The sequence below is a fragment of the Pithys albifrons genome, chromosome 26, assembly GCF_047495875.1.
Source record: "Pithys albifrons albifrons isolate INPA30051 chromosome 26, PitAlb_v1, whole genome shotgun sequence".
Classification (NCBI taxonomy): domain Eukaryota; kingdom Metazoa; phylum Chordata; class Aves; order Passeriformes; family Thamnophilidae; genus Pithys; species Pithys albifrons.
Genome location: NC_092483.1, coordinates 752,742 through 769,611, shown reverse-complemented (window position 1 = coordinate 769,611; position 16,870 = coordinate 752,742). Strand labels below are relative to the sequence as shown.

Below are 16,870 nucleotides of genomic sequence, written 5' to 3'. Positions count from 1 at the left end.
GGAATGTTTTCACTAATTCTAAATCTGCTACTGCTGTTGCATGTTGTCTGACATGAGACCACAGATGGGATTCTTTACTGGGTCTGGTGGGACTGTAGCTATGGGAGCCGCCATCTTGGCTGATGACAACTTCTGTAAACATGGAAGTGGGCAGGGCCAGAGGGAGTGGCCTGCCCTCCTGGGAGAGGTGCCACTCAGTGGTAAGGCTGAGGGGACAGCACCACCTAGCTGGGTAGCAGGATAACTGCAACTCAGGGATATTGCAAAACCGGCAGTTTCTGGCAACACCGCAGAAAAAACTCTACCTGGGGTCACTGCAAGAGGGGTAACCCCCCCTTGTGACACAGCAGGGTACACCACACCTGTGGGCAGATCCATCAGGAAGACTGGTCCGCCCTGCGATGCAATGGGATACACCACGCCCCCGGGCGGTGCGAAGGGCTCCACAGTGGCATACTGCGACACAGTAGGGTGCACTATGTCAGCAGGTGCCACTGTGGGAGAGGTAGAGGCACCTAGCAGGCAGTGGGGTAAACACCACTGCTTACTGGTTGTTGGAATTGATTTGCAATATCTAGAATGGAGAATATCTGGCCAGAAATGGATTTGTGAAGAAAATGAACAAGCCACTGATAATGCTTTAACAACTGATGTTTTAATGTTGTTTAAATGTACAAAATGATTGTTTAAATGTCTTTTTGCAAAGTCACTCCTTCTCCTTCCCAGGAGACCTTGGGATACCTGCCATCTCAGGGGTCTGGAGGGAAGTTGCGACATGCATGTTACCTGACCCCTTTCCTATTGAATGCAAATCCCCTGATTCCCACTGGCCCAAAGCCAAACCCCTCTTGTTTCCTATTGGTGGGTTTTGGATCCCTCCAAAGTTCATATAAACCCCTGGCCTGCAGAAATAAACTCTCCCTCTCCGGTGGTGTCTGTGTGTCCTTGTCGGGCTCCTGGGACCACATGGTAAGGGGAAGCGGTGGAGCACATTTTCTCCTAGGTAATGGAATAAACCCCAGGACCAGGAGAACCACCATACCATTGCAGATTGCATCCCCACAACAGACAGCACCACAGAACAGAAGGTGCCCCAGAGCAGATGGTGCCCCGTGTGTTTGACTGGACTCTTCTGTGAAGACAAAGTCACTTTCAGGCTCAGAAATCGGACTGGAATTTCTGCACTCGGCAATGGTACTGAAACTTCAGCTTGCAACGCGTGTTCCTGGCTCAGCACTGGTGCAGCGCTGTCACCCCTTCAGGGAGCAGCTGAGGACACCCACCAACCAACCTCGCAGGTCAGAGGTAGGGAGCAGGCTTCAGACTTTCTCTCTCACACCCAAAATTAAAGAAATGGGTGCTTATCTCTCTAGAAGAGAAAAGCAAAATTACAACAGTTTAAAAAACATATTAGTTTCCAACGGAAAATCACCTGGTAAAATGTTTTTAAATGGTTTTTTAAATGTATTGCAAAAAGTAATAATAAACTGCCTTTTTGTCTCATGACATGAGACTGGGACTTATTGGATAGAAAAATATGGCAGGCAGCAAATTCAAATGACAATGCAGAGGTTCACGCTTCACTGGCATGGACACACATTCTCGCGATTTTAGAATTACAGGAAAAAAGCCGCAAATTGGATTTATTAGTGGGTTCTGCTCAAAAGCAGCCTGGTTCGCCAAAAAAACAGCCAGAAAAAAATCCTGCCTTTAATTTGGACATAAACGACTCTGTTGGTGGCAAAAAATACTTTCAAAATGACTCTGAGGGTTCTACACCCACCCTCCCCACCGCAGGACGTCCTTGTTTCCCCGTTCGGGTCTGGGGAAGCCGGGACAGGGCTTTCAAAATTCCCGTGGGAGCCCAAAAGTGAAAATGAAGTTTTAAAAACCCAGCAAAAGTGTTTACAGCCCGAATGGAGTTCCACGGCACTGGAGACAGTAGCGGCTGCCCCTCCCCCCACCCCACGTGGCCACCTCCAATGTGCTGAGGCCCGGAAAGACCCCCCGTAGGCCACCTCCGTCCCTCCTGAGCCAGCCTTCAGCCCCACCTCTGTCCGAGACGCAGCTGGACATGGAAAACGTCTTCCTTCAGTCACCGATAAAGCCTACACACAACACAGTGAGTTTTAACTGCTTTTCTTCTCAGCCAAATCGGCAGGAAGCCCCAGGCACCATTTTAAATGGTCCCAGGGCCAGTCCAAGCTGGCAGCAACCCCCTGCTGCTTCCCAAACCCCCACGGGGGCCCCCACACACCTCGTGATCGCTCCTGCCCCCAGCCCCGTCATGGAGACTCCACAGCCCCCATCCGATAGCGTGGGGATCCCCCGCCAGCAGCCCCTTGCTGGCATGCCCCAGCTGGGAGCCGTGCCATACACCCAGCACACCCAGACGCAGCCCGGCTCCATGGTGTTTATTCCTGCCGTCTCGGCTGCCTATGGGAGCCCTGGCCCATCCCCCCCACAGCCGGTTCTCTGTGTTCCTGACCCACCCCAACCCCCCCCCTCGTGCGGGTGACTTGCCGCCACTTTTCGGGGACAGCCTCCTCCTCACCCCCTCCCTGGTTCCCTGCCCGCTGTGCCTGCCTTACCTTCCCACCAGCTAACACAGACTGCAGCATGGATTCCAACAGCGTTCCCGTGTCCAGGTGCTCAACACCCCTTGCAAACGCAGCTCCAAAGCACAGAAAAATCCACCCTGCAGCCGCGCAGGGTCCCTGGTCAAGCCGCATGGCCGGGAGGGGCGGGGGAACACAATCCCAGCTACAGCATGGTGCTGGCAGCCTCCCTTCCTCCACAGCCAGTGGGGGGGGGACTCAAATACAGGCACCAGCCGCCCAACAGCCCCGTCGGGACCCTGCAGCCGCCATAACCATGTGGCAATCACCAGCAGCTTTACCCCTGCCAGCTGAGAGGGAAGGCAGCATGCTGCACCTCCCCCCCGCCACATCCTGGCACGGGCCCCACAGTGACATCTAGTGACAGCCGCCGATGCTACACCACAGCACAGCACAGCAGCGCCCTGGCCACGCCCACTGGACCAGCGCCTAGCAACAGCACCACCGCCCACCCCAGGGATGATTACATCACCAGCCACTGGATTCCGAGCACCCACACACACCGCAGCAGGCTACAGACAGCAGGAATGGAACATCACCTCAGTAGCTAAAAGACAAACACCACTGCATCATCCCTCAACATATTTCTTCAACACCAGCCATCAACAGCTGCACAAACAACATTCAAGCCATCCAATACAGCACTGGACGAGGCACAGGCAGCTCATGGGACACCACATCCTCAAGCCACGCAGCACCTGGAGGAAGCAGCCTCAGGACTGGCAGCATCCACGCTCCACCTGTCCAAAGCGACCCTCAAACTGCGATGGGATTTCCACACCACACATTTGATTCTCCAAGCTCAAACAACTTGCCTCCCAGCATTCAAGGACCAGAACAGCAACAAAAGGAGTTGGAGCAAGCACTGCCTGTAACATCTAACCCTAATTATCCTTTCTCTCTTTCTAACCCTTTTATCTCCTACACAGGTGATCGAAGGATAACCAAAAGTGATAATACAAATAACAATGCTAATGCTTTACATGCATTCCCAGTGTTTTATGAAAGGAATCAACCAGCCAGCTGGCACCCATTGGCTGTTGAACTCATGAAAGATGCCAAGAAAGCAGTTAGTGAATATGGTTTGAATTCTGCATATGCTATGGGTGTTTTGTCATCTTTATTTTCAGCTTTTATATTAACACCAAGTGATTTAAAAGATATTATGAGAGCTTTGTTGAACAAGGTACAAATAACATTGTTTTTAGATAAATGGAAAGCTTTGATCATAAAATATGCACATGAAACCATGCCTAATACAGGTAGACCAATAGATGTAACGATACAAATGTTGTTTGGTGAAGGACAGTTTGCTGGTAACCCTGTCCAAGCTCAAATTCCTAGGCAAGATTTAACAGCTACAAGAAATATGGCATTACAAGCGCTGCAATCAGTGGCTGATGCCTCAGAAACAGCAACACCCTTCACTAATGTCATAAAAAACCTGATGAATCTTGTATTGATTTTGCAGAAAGACTGTAAAGCACGATTGAAAAGCAGATAAAGGTGAAAGAAGCACAAGATGCCTTGTTTTTGAAGCTTGCTATCACTAATTGAAATGCACAGTGTCAACAGGTGCTCAGAGCCCTCCGTGACCCCACTCCCATGGACATGGTAAAAGCATGCAAAGGTATAAGTCCCCAGGACAAGCTAACAAATAGTCTTGTCCAAGCCCAGCTATCTGTGGGTAGCCAGTTAGCAGAAGCTAACTTGCAAATGGGCAACCAAATTGCAGAAGCCAGTCAGCAAATGGCTGACAAGGTGGCCCAAGTTTTGGCAGCAGCGTCATTTGTCATCATTGTAAAAATAAAGGTCATTTGAAAATAAATTGCCCAAAACTTGAAAAAACAAAGCCACCAAGAACTACCCCTCCGAGCATCTGTCCTAGATGCCAGAAAGGCTTAACTGGGCCTCAGAATGCCGCTCACTATTTGACAAAAAAGGTAACCCACTATCTCCTAGAGCCGTGCATAAAACCCAAGACTCGGGGAAACTGCTCACAGAGCGCCCTGGGTGGTGTGCAGACATAAATAACCCAGCCCAGCAATTGGATATAACTTCCCCCAACAATTCTCAAAAGAAACCCTGAAAAAGTGCATTTGGCCTGGAGTTAGCAACCTCACAACATCAAACCTTAGAAAAAAAAGAATATCACACTGTCTTGTTTCCTTCTGCCACCTCTGATGTTTCAAATTGTACAGGTAAATGTGTTGTCACAGGAACAGACTATGCAACTGCATTAGGTATCACAGTGTTGCCTATGGTTTTAAGTCTTCAAGATCCTAAAGTTGTGTCTGTTGTAATCAAACCTAATTTTGTACCCACAGTGATTCATCCACAAGATCAAATAGCACAGGTTATACCCATGGAGGAAGAAACCCAGAGCGAACAGGGAATTCTTGTTAATTGGGCGCAAAAGGTTACTGCTGAAAGGCCAATTTTAAAATGTACCCTTCTCTCCTAATTCAGGCCAACAGGTATCAGTGTCTGGTTTGCTAGACACTGGGGCAGACGTCACAATTATCTTCACTAAGGGTTGGCCCAGGACCTGGGGTACCACAAGACCAGCTGTCAACATCCAGGGAGTAGGAGGATCTCAGGTGCCCCTCCGAAGTAACCTGCCTCTTCTGGTCCAAGACCCACAGGGTAAGGTTGCATCATCTAAGGCCTTTATATTGGACATTCCACTGACTCTGTGGGGCAGAGATGTAATAACACAGTGGGGTGTTGTTTTATCCATTCCAAATTTATAATCAGGACCCATTGGCATGCTGCAAGCACAGCCCCTAACACTGAAATATTAAAATTGGTATATGAATCTGTAAAAGAAGCCCTGTTTAGCCATGGACTAGAAGTAGCTCCAGAAAAAGAACAAAAAACCTCCCCATGGAAATACCTTGGTCTGCTAATAGATGAGACAACAATCAGGCCTCAAGCAGTAACCTTGTCCACCAGAGTAAAAACATTAAATGACTTGCAATCTCTATTGGGGAATATTAACTGGATATGATCCTTTCTTGGCCTTTCAACAGATTTTATAGCTCCTTTGTTTCAGCTCTTGGAAGGAGAACTAGAGCTAACCTCTCCTAGACATTTAACACCAGAAGCAAGGAGTGTTCTTGAAGTAATTAACCAAAAGATTTCTGAACAGCAGGTAAACAGAAAAGTAGAAGGGTGACCTACTGCATTGCTAATCTTTTGCAGCCCAAAGCAGCCTTTTGCTGTGATAGGGCAATTAGATTTAAAAACCAAAATATTTCTTTTGTGGGAATGGGTGTTTTTAAGTCATCAGTTTTCAAAAACAATTGTCACCTTCCCTGAAATGCTTGCAAAGGTCTGTCACAAGGGCAAGCTTCAATTTTTGGAGTTGTCTGGGAAAGACACAGACTTTCTTTATATTCCACTACGTCTCAATTGCATTATTATGATTTACATCTGTTTGATTTTCAGCTAGTGATGTCAGATTTCACAGGCAAACTAATAACCCATTTACCAGCAATTCCTTTTTTACAGTTTCTGTCTATCTCTCAACCCAAATTAAAAACTAATTTCTCCACAGACCCTTTGGAGAAGGCTGTCACTGTGTTTACAGATGGATCTGGGAAGACAGGCAATGCAGTAGTAGCCTGGTTTGAAGAAGGCAATTGGAAAATAGAGGGTCATCAGGTTGAGGGCTCATCTCAAATCACTGAACTCTCGGCAGTGATAAAAGCTTTTTGTCTCTTTCCACAGCCTCTGAATTTGGTATCAGATTCTGCCTATGTGGGAGGTGTTGTGAGTCACATAGAAAATAGTTATCTAAAGTAAAGTGTCGATATTTTTTGAGCTCCCGAGGGTCCAGCGCCAGAATCAAAGACGCAGCCTTCACAGACGTATGGTCAGTGCTCTCATTTATTGTTTACATTACACACACACTTATCACATACTTCTTGAGTCCACGAATAGCACAGGAATATTATTGGTCAGTGGCTAGGGTTTGCTTTCTTTACCACACAACTTGATTGGTACTTCTCTCTAAACTATGCCTCTCTGTATCACTGTTTTTGCCTACTTTCTCTTGCAGCTGCTGCATACCTATATTGTTTACTCCTTCTCTTGAAGCAGGCTCAAGGATACAGGGGCCCCGTTTCGCTCTCCATGGCCTGGGCTGTGCACATAAGCTTTTAATAACACACTGTGGCCTGTGTTATTGAAATATTTCTCAACAAATCTCCTTTTTTTGCACAGCCCAGGTCTGGTTGACCGACTTTATCACTAGCTGTTTTAGACAACCTAAGGCACAGCTAAGCACAAGCAAGCAGATTAAAATAGTAGCTAAACACACAACATCTTGCTTAAGTAAATCTTGTAACCACCTGGTAATGCCCAACGATTTAAGCCAATCACTGAAGGGAGAATTTGAAACTGTCAGTTGTTTGAAACCTTCCTGCAATTGCTCAAGGCTTTTATGTATAGATTGGGAATGATCAGATAGATTCATGCAACACATTCCTTCAAAGTCTTTGCACCCATGTCCTTGAGCTAACAGCAGGAAGTCTATGGCCACCCTATTTTGCAAAACTGCATGCCTGACACCATCTACATCGGTGGTCAATTCTGAAAGGACCTTTGATGTTTAGTTCTTTCGCGGTCCAGCAAACTAATTGTTGAATTACCCATAAAGATTTTGCAGTGCCTATTCCAGATATTATTGATGTGATGATATTGATGGGAGTGCTCCAAAAGGCTAGTCTGCTATCACAGTTTGGCCCTAGTTGGTATACTGATCGTTTACTACGTAATGCTTTGGTGCGATTCCATAAGGTGTTGTCCAGCATCTGAGCTATGATAGGCTTGAACAGAGTAAGTTTATTTAGATAGCAAGGACCTCCAACTGGATTACTGGGGATACCAGGCCATGCTCTATGTCCGCAAATTAAAAACAGACCTTCTGGCAAGGCTCGACCCATAGTATTGTTTCCCCAAACGTCGGAGTACAGACATTTTGGAGGACAGTAGCTGTTTTCTCAAACCTCTCTATAGACAGAAGACCTCGGTGATACTCTCTGCACAGATGACAATCGAACTTTACTGGACTTTAGTAGGGCAGCAGTCTTTTTATTTCCTTTGAACAGCACAGCTCCAAAACTTGGGGGTGCTGATGCTTTAAGGTCTAACTCCTGGGGTTCTGCTATGGCTCTATTTAATGACATAATTAACGCGCTTTGCCACCAAGCAGTGTAATTATACGCAGATATTGTTTTGGAGGCCTTGGCTGTGGCATCACTCATTGTGCACAAGGTTTCATTCGTCACGTATCCTTTAAACCATTTTGGGGCAAATGTTGGGACTCCTATTAGGCAGGTCCTAAACAGGTCTTCGGGTGTGGCCATAGAAAGACAAAAGGAATTTTCTTTAGTTTTTTTAGCAATTAAAGCAATAGAATTAAAATAACTATAGTGTTTTGAAACCTGAATAACTAACTATTAAATTTTAGCTTTTTTAACTAAAAATCAAAAGCAGATGATGATATCATTAGCTTTTTTTATATAGTCTTTTAACTATCTTAAATTTGCATGAAAAGACACTAAATGATTTGACAAATTCATGTAGCACATCTATTCAATTTTAAAAAACTAAGGCTTTGAGCTAAAAGCTGTGCTGAAAGCAAAGAAAATTAAAAGCAATTTTAATTTGCAATAATGCATACTTAATACTTATCTAAATCAGTGGTAAGACAGGGCATCTAAATTTTTCAGGTAGTTCTTTGGTCTTTTAAGATGCATTCATTAGTCATTACAAACATTAGAGGATAGATACACACACACTGTCATTTTGACAATTTTTTCTTTTTGTAATTGTGCCATAAAAATAGCAACAGTAGCTTTCTTCAGGGCCCTAGCAGAAGACCAGTTGCCTTTGGTGTTAACTACAGCACAATTGTCACAATTACAAAAATTCACAATCTAGTTTTCACCATAGATAAAAACTTTTCAGCTATAATTTATCTATAGTCTTTCTTGAAGCAATTTGTTTAGCTATCTTCATTTATCATTCACTCTATTATTCACTCTGTCATTCACTTTCACTTTTCGCCCCCCCCCTTTTTTTTACAACACATGCTTTTAAAATTTTAACATTTATTACTTTAAATTAGTAACAGAAAGTTATTTGCTGTTGTATATTGCAATGTAGCAAGCTTAATGCTATTTACTAAAAGTATTAGCTAATAGCATATTTAAAATTATAAATGCAGAATTGTATTGAAGTAACTTAATTGCTGTAGCATTATCTTATTTTACTTAGCTATTATTTTAAATTTGGGCAGCGATCTCCAAAAACATCAGGAGCTGGGGCTGCGACGATGGTGAGGGAGCTGAGGGGTTAAAGAGGCAGCTGTAGCTTCCCACAGGGATCGGAGTGGACTTGTGCGGCGGTGCGGGGGTTCGGGATGCAGTGCCCGCAGAGCATCGAGGAGCCACAACGTCAGCTCTGGGGCCAGCGAGAACTAGCGGCAGGAGCTAGGGGAAAGCCAGCGGTTGTGCGCGACTTCTAAAGTGTCCCCTCCAGGGTGGCTTGTAGCGGGGGGCTGTGGCGGCGGGAACAGGAGCCGATCAAGGCTAGCGCAGAAAACCACGGCAGTCCTTTCGGTTTTTACGTTCCGCCACGCGTCCCTTGCAAGTTTCCTCTTATTTCTGAGTTCATACCAGAGGTTTTTTTCTCATGGCTTCCCACATAAATAACGTGGGCGGGCTTTGGAAATAGTCCTGTTCTCTATCCCATAAAATGAGCCTATTAAAGAATTTTTCGCTGACTGCCTCATTTCACTTAGCTATCATACTTAGCAAAAGCCGTTTCGCAGCAGCCATCTCGGCCTCCATTTTTTCAATAAGCCAAGATATTTGACAGGAGGAGGAGAGTGACTCCTACTTTTGCTTACCGCGGACCTTTCACTTCGCTCCGCTGGCAGGCACTCCTATCTCTGCTTCTTCAGCCTCCACGACCGGCGTAGCCGCCTATCTCAGCTCCCTCGTCCAGACTCCGATATCGAACTGTGGGGACGACTTATCGCCACTTCTTTGCCCGCGACTCTCCACCACTTAAAGTAAAAAATGTCGATATTTTTTGAGCTCCCGAGGGTCCAGCGCCACAGTCAAAGACATCATCTTCACAGAAGTATCGTCAGTGCTCTGATTTATTGTTTACATTACACACTTATCACATACTTCTTGAGTCCACGAATAGTACAGGAATATTATTGGTCAGTGGCTAGGGTTTGCTTTCTTTACCACACAACTTGATTGGTACTTCTCTCTAAACTATGCCTCTCTGTATCACTGTTTTTGCCTACTTTCTCTTGCAGCTGCTGCATACCTATATTGTTTACTGCTTCTCTTGAAGCAGGCTCAAGGATACAGGGGCCCCGTTTCGCTCTCCATGGCCTGGGCTGTGCACATAAGCTTTTAATAACACACTGTGGCCTGTGTTATTGAAATATTCCTCAACAGTTATCTAAAAGGATTGAGCAATCAGAATTTGTTTACACTGTTTAAAACATTGTTGCTTTTAATCCAACAGAGGAAACATCCATTTTACATCACCCACATTAGATCACATACAGGCCTTCCTGGCCCACTAACAGAAGGCAATGATGTGGCTAACAGAGCTACAAATTCAGCCTTTCCAGTTAATTCAGTACCAACACCTAACAATTTTGAGAAAGCAAAACTTTCTCATAACTTTTTCCACCAAAATTCAAAGTCACTGAAAAAATTGTTTTCATTATCTGATTTGCAAGCAAAGTCTATTGTGTCTGCATGTCCAGATTGTCAATTGGTAACTCCTGTGAGATCAGAAGGGGTTAACCCCAGAGGTCTCAGTCCCTTAGATCTTTGGCAGACATGTAACACATGTGCCACAATTTGGCAGATTGAAATATGTACATGTGTCAGTAGACACCTTCTCAGGACTCATTGCTGCCATAGCACACACTAGAGAAAGAGCTCAAGATGTTAAGAGACATCTTTCTTCAGCGTTTGCCATTATGGGCATTCCAAAACAGATAAAGGCCCGGTTTACATTTCTGCTTCCCTTAGAAAATTTTTCAACAGGTGGGGTGTAGTTCACATCACAGGCATCCCTCATTCCCCACAAGGACAAGGGATAATAGAGAGAAGCCACAAATCCTTAAAAGACATGCTGAAAAAACAAGAAAAGTCAGCTGTGGACCTCTCTCCTCCAGAACGCTTAAACAAGGCATTGTATGTTCTCAATTTTTTTGAATAGGCTGCATGACGATGTTTCATCTGTTAGACGTCATTTTGGGGATGGCTAAGGTAAAATACAAGGATATCCTGACAGGAGAATGGCTCGGTCCTGTCCCCCTAATTGTCTGGGGAAGGGGACACGCATGTGTTTTAACAGGTTCAAGTGCGAGATGGGTACCGTCCAGATTAGCAAAGATCTACCAGGAAGCTTCAGCACCCCCAGCTCCAGCAGCACCAGACCCAGCAGCAGCCACTCCAACACCAGCAGATCCAGCACCAGCTGCAGGAAGCGATCCTTCCCCTGGGGGTGGGATCCTATGTACTGTGTATACAGTGTGGTTTGTGAATGTTAGAAAATATAATTTATTCTTTTTATTCAGTTCAGTTTCTCTAGAGTGCGTTTCTTTTCAGTGGTTTTTTTTCCCTTCCTTTGCTGGGAAAGTTCTGGGAGGGGGAAGGGGGGCCAGTCCAGGGTTGGCAACAGCTAGGCCAAACCTGTGACATGTCATCTTCAGGATAATCCTGCTCCTCTTGTGCAGCATAACACCAAAAAAGCAGAAGGACTCGCCATCAGGAATCATTCCTACCTCTCCTCAATCAATCCCTAATTGGGTAATGTCTTCCAGACAAAACAATTGCCTAAACCTGGCACAATCTTTGAGCATTGACTCTATCTGTCTGTCTACCCTAGACCCCTCTAACCCTTTTAAGACCTGTCTTGTAGGGATACCCTGGACACCACGAGAATGGGGAGAATTCAGAAATCAATATGTCCCCTGGTGTGATGACCATGATCTGTTTAGAAATCCATTCATAGACTGTCTTACACGACCAGCAAAAACTTCACGTCAGACAGATCTTTAGCTATCAGTGGCAGGGACCTGAGGAATTAGAAATCTTGGGAAGTATTAAATCTCCTCTCTGTTTCTACTTCATTCACAACACACGTTGCCTCAGCTGAACTAATTAATGTCAATTCTTATGGACCTTATTCTAATTTCAGTTTTTGGTGCAAGGAGGAAATTACTTATCAAATTCATGCCACCCCTGATTCAGTTATTCTTCCAAAAGGAGTTTTTCTAATTTGTGAATTTAGGATCTGGAAAATGATTCCTAGACTCGCTGTAGGAGACCCTTGCACCTTTGGAAAATTAACACTGTACAATCCAGCTGTCTTTATTAAATCTCTGACTGAAAGTCCTCCTAAAATTCATGCTAAAAGAAGTATTAGCTTTCAAACAGTCTCACCCTCTTCACATGTGAAATCCCGCAGAGTGCGTAGACAATTTCAAGGTTTGCACCCACCTCTTATATTTCACCCACCACAGCCTAAAGCACCTTCTCCACCTAAAGCAGCACAGCCTGTTGTTGCTGCAGTGCCCCCACTCAGTCCAGCAGAATCACATCCCTTAGAAAAAATGCAACACTTACATGAATTCGCAGCACAATGCAATTCTCACATGAGCTTTTGGTCACACACCAAGAATGTTTTAGGCGGTGCAATAATTCCAGCAATTGGCACAACACATGCATTAGATCTCCTTACCAAAATGGGCTGCTGGTTAGCGAAAGAAGCCAATGCCACTAGTGCTGCCCTGGAAGAATTGTTATTAGACACACAAGGCAATAAGAAAGCCTTGCTGCAAAATTGTGCTGCAATTGACTTTCTGCTTTTAGTCATCAGACATGGATGTCAGGAGTTTGAAGGCCTCTGCTGCCTCAACTTCTCTGATCATTCTACCTCCATTCATTCCCATATCAATCAGCTTAAATCTTTAGTCCACGAGATTCGCCAGGATGATTGTTTGACCCTTGATGATCTTTTCAGCTGGCTTCCCTTTTAAAGGCCTTTCCGCCACTGTGAGAAAAATCATAATATTTCTCTTACTAGGACTTTTTATAGTCGCTCTCTTTATGTATGTTTTTCCATGTCTGCTCAGTTGTTCCAGGAGTTTCCAATCAATAAAAGCATATCCAGCTTTAGAAAATAAAACAGGAGGAAATGTTGGAATTGATTTGCAATATCTGGAATGGAGAATATCCGGCCAGAAATGGATTTGTGAAGAAAATGAACAAGCCACTGATAATGCTTTAACAACTGATGTTTTTAATGTTGTTTAAATGTACAAAATGATTGTTTAAATGTCTTTTTGCAAAGTCACTGCTTCTCCTTCCCAGGAGACCTTGGGATACCTGCCATCTCAGGGGTCTGGAGGGAAGATGCAACATGCATGTTACCTGATGTCGTGAGAGCCCCCCACCCAAAGCAGGACTCTGAGCCACGTTAATGTAGGGTAAGATAAAAAGTAAAGGTCCTTTAATATCACAGACCTACCGCCCACAGGAATACATGATGACATGCATGTGCTCTTCAGTTCTAGTTTCCATGGCTTTTATAATAAGATCCCTCCAATCATTGCTTTACACATTTCTCAGTCCAGCCCTAGTCCCACCCCTGGAATTGGGTCTGGGGTCACTGGGACCCTCCGTTCTTCATTCTCCTCTTCCTTGGGCACACAAAGGTCTCTTGGAGCTCTTCCAGTTCTAAGTTCTGGGTCAGTCTGATCTGTGTTTATGTCTTGTTCTGTAGGCCTTTCTGATAGTCGTCCAATCTTGTACCTTGAAAAAGAGACTAAGCAACTAAGAGAATTTGAGCTACTGATAAATGCTAAGGGTTAGGATGTATAAACAATGAACTTAGGCTGCCAGAATATTAGCACATTACATCTACATTTGCTACAGTTACTGTGTTCCTAAAATCTACAAAATGTGAAAATCAAAAACCCCTTTGGCATCAACCTAACCCCCTTCCTATTAAATGTAAATCCCCTGATTCCCACTGGCCCAAAGCCAAACCCCCTCTTGTTTCCTATTGGTGGGTTTTGGATCCCTCCAAGGTTCATATAAATCCCTGACCTGCAGAAAAAAACTCTCCTCCCTCTCCGGTGGTCTCTGTGAGTCCTTGTCGGGCTCCTGGGACCACGTGGTCAGGGGAAGTGGGGGAGTACATTTTCTCCTAGGTAATGGAATAAACCCCAGGACCAGGAAAACCACCATACCGTTGCAGATTGCATCCCCACAACAGACAGCACCGCAGAACAGAAGGTACCCCTGAGCAAGTGGTGTTACGAGAGGCGCAGCACCCTCTTGCAGCATGGCGAGATAAGCACCGCCGCCTTGTGATGTAGCATCAAGCCATATGATTTGAATTCTTTGTGCAAGGGGAGAAAGAGACAGGCTGGCCACGCGGCTGCTGCCAACTTGGGTTGGGGAGTCTACGCTGGGCATGCAGTAATTTCTGTGTGAGTGAATGTCCTAGTTCAGCAAGCTGGGACCAGTTTATCACTGTGTGGGTGTGACCAAAGCTGTGTATACTAAAACCCTCTATGTCATTTCTCATGAACTGTTAACAATGGACTATTTCCAGCAGCTGCCCAGGGCACACCCAACCTCTCAGGATGCAAGCTGAGTGTTAAAGAAGCCTGTGAGATAAGAGCTGTGATAACTCCCCTCCATGAAGTTGTTAGCACCTTCACTCCCAGCCTGAGGGGGCGTGTCTGCTAATGGGCCATCAATGATTCCAAAAATACCCTATGACTCACAGAGTCAGATCACCCACTGTGGAACTCCCCGCCCTGGGGGAGGTACTAGGTGGTTCCACCTGAACCAGAGGATATATAATCTCAGGGTTTTTCTGGACTTGGGGGGAATCACTCGTCAGATCCATAGGAGGACCAGAACCTCGACAGGAGGAGACCACCACTCTTGACTGGACTGCAACCATCATCTGCACTGACAGGTTTTTCATCTCCTTTTACTTTGGACTAGGGGGAACAATGTGGAGCTCAGCACAGAGGCTAACAAACCCCATTGTGTTTGTGCCCCAGGGTTCTGGGTTATTCTTCTGGGTTTTGTGGGTTCAACCCAATTTATCTTTGTTCCATTGCATTTATTGTAATATTGTTATTAAATTGTAACTCTGACTTATAATCTCTTTCATGCTGCGTTTCTTTCTCCTGCCAGTTTACCTTTAAAACAGCAGACTGAAGTCATGAAAATGTATTTTCTTTCCCTAATTCTGTACCTGGCGCCTGCTGCTCACAGCGAACGCAATTCTGTTCTGTCCCTTCCTCACATGCATGTGTTTTTCTAGTTTCATTTTTATCTCATGTGTCTAGAATAGTTCTCCAAACCACAGTCACTTGGGATGCCAGAGTATCATTACTTTGTGTAGCCTTCCAGTGTCTTTTTCCAAGCTTGGCCCATTCCCTACATGTTATGTTATACTGAACAGCATATTTGTTAGCAAAAATCCATTTTATCAGCGCTTTAAGAGATGCTTTGTCTATGGGATGCCCATGAGGATATATTATGGTTTTCAGGTGTTCATATTTTTCTCTATGGCATTTGGAAGGTAGCACCCCCATTTTTTCAAAGTTTGGGTAGGGGAAATAAGAAAAGGAACGTCACAGCTACTGCCTACCTTTTCCGCAGCAGGCTGAGTCCAGGCGCTTACCCACTTCTTCGCTTGTGCCAGGAATCCTGGAGAAATCTCTACACAGTAGAAAATATGCCGACTTCATTGCCAATTGGGTGCCAATTATGCAGCGTTGGGGGGGTAGGATATGGTTCCCACAGGTCCCTCTGAACCGGGGAGCGTGAGAGAGCGATCTGTTCACTCAGACTCGTGGCAAAAACGTTTTATTGCACAATCACAAGACTTTTATAGGATTCTGAGGGGAAGGTGCTAGAACTTGGACAGAACTGGATAATGTCTCAGGCAGAAGGGAGTTACTTGGGCACTCGTCTAGCCGGTAGGGGAAACAAGGATCAAACCCAATAGGAACCAAGGGATTGGAGATAGATGGGTGAGATAAGCATTAGAGTTAGGACAGGGGTGGAAACCGATAGGAGGGTCGGGTGCGCCGCCGGTAGCTACATTGGCAACTTGAGGCAGAGTGATCCCAAAGACGGGGCTGCCCCGGCCCGGACTCGCCAGGCGTTGCCCTGGCGGACCCTGGCTGCTTCCGTTTGGCAGCAGCGGCTGCCGTGTTTGCAGCATGGGGAGGGGGCGGGGCGGGGCGGGGGGGGGAGTGCCCCCCAGGCGGCACGGTCCCGACCTATGAGACAGTCCCCACACCTCAGCAGCGCAATGACTCATTGGGGACAATGCCTCAGGGAGAATACACCACGGGGGGAGGGGGATACAGAAAACTTTCTGAACCACAACCGTACAGTAAAACACATAACTTTCAAACTCCCACAACCAAAGTCTTTCATGTTTGTGCCTGGTACGGTCCAGGCTGCTCGCCGGCACCAGCCTCCATGTGGGTCTGTATCAGAACTTCTTTCCATATTTCATAGTCCGGTTTGTTTCCCACAGACGAGTATGTTAATCAGGGGAAGGCTTATGTTAAACTAGGGAATTATAAAAGTTTCTGCCAGCTTGCACAATTAGTTAACATTTTCTATTACAGGGATGTCGCAGGTTTGGCCTAGCTGTTGCCAACCCTGGACTGGCCCCCCTTCCCCCTCCCAGAACCTTCCCAGCAAAGGAAAGAAAAAAAAACTGAAAAGAAACGCACTCTAAAGAAACTGAACTGAATAAAAAGAATAAATTATATTTACTAACATTTACAAACCACACTGTATACACAATACATAGGATCCCACCCCCCAGGGGAGAGGGGAAGGGAGAAAAGGGGATTGATTAGCCGGAAAATAGGGAAGACACCAACCCAACCCAAAGAAACCGAATGAATCAAAACAAACACAATTAAAAACCTCAAGGAAGGGGAACAAGAATGAAACAATCTCACTCAGGACAGGAGAACCACCAGGGACTGGAGGGACCAGACTTCAACCACCTCCCTCCAGCTCCTCAGCCAAGGAAGGGAAGCCACAACAAAACCACCCCCCCCCACCCCACCCCACCCCCCACCCCCCCCCCGCTATGTGGAAGACACGTGTGGAATACTTGTAACTTCCTTAGATACAATGGTTACT

The 16,870-nt window shown here is 45.6% G+C and overlaps 2 long non-coding RNA genes across 4 annotated transcripts; one reads left to right on the top strand and one right to left on the bottom strand.

Moving 5' to 3' along the window:
* Positions 1-633: 633 nt before the first annotated feature.
* LOC139683026 (uncharacterized) lies at positions 634-2,948 on the bottom strand. The gene is made up of 3 exons (XR_011699734.1): positions 2,592-2,948; positions 2,052-2,108; positions 634-1,369 (listed from the first exon to the last, which is right to left on the bottom strand). It is a non-coding gene; the product is annotated as an uncharacterized lncRNA (long non-coding RNA).
* Positions 1,984-11,243, top strand: LOC139683027 (uncharacterized). Of its 3 annotated transcripts, XR_011699737.1 has the most exons (3): positions 1,984-2,122; positions 5,088-5,264; positions 6,351-11,243. It is a non-coding gene; the product is annotated as an uncharacterized lncRNA (long non-coding RNA). The 3 variants fall into 3 exon arrangements; XR_011699735.1 differs by having other exon boundaries at positions 5,088-11,243; XR_011699736.1 differs by lacking the exon at positions 1,984-2,122 and adding an exon at positions 2,530-4,248 and having other exon boundaries at positions 5,088-11,243.
* Positions 11,244-16,870: the final 5,627 nt, after the last annotated feature.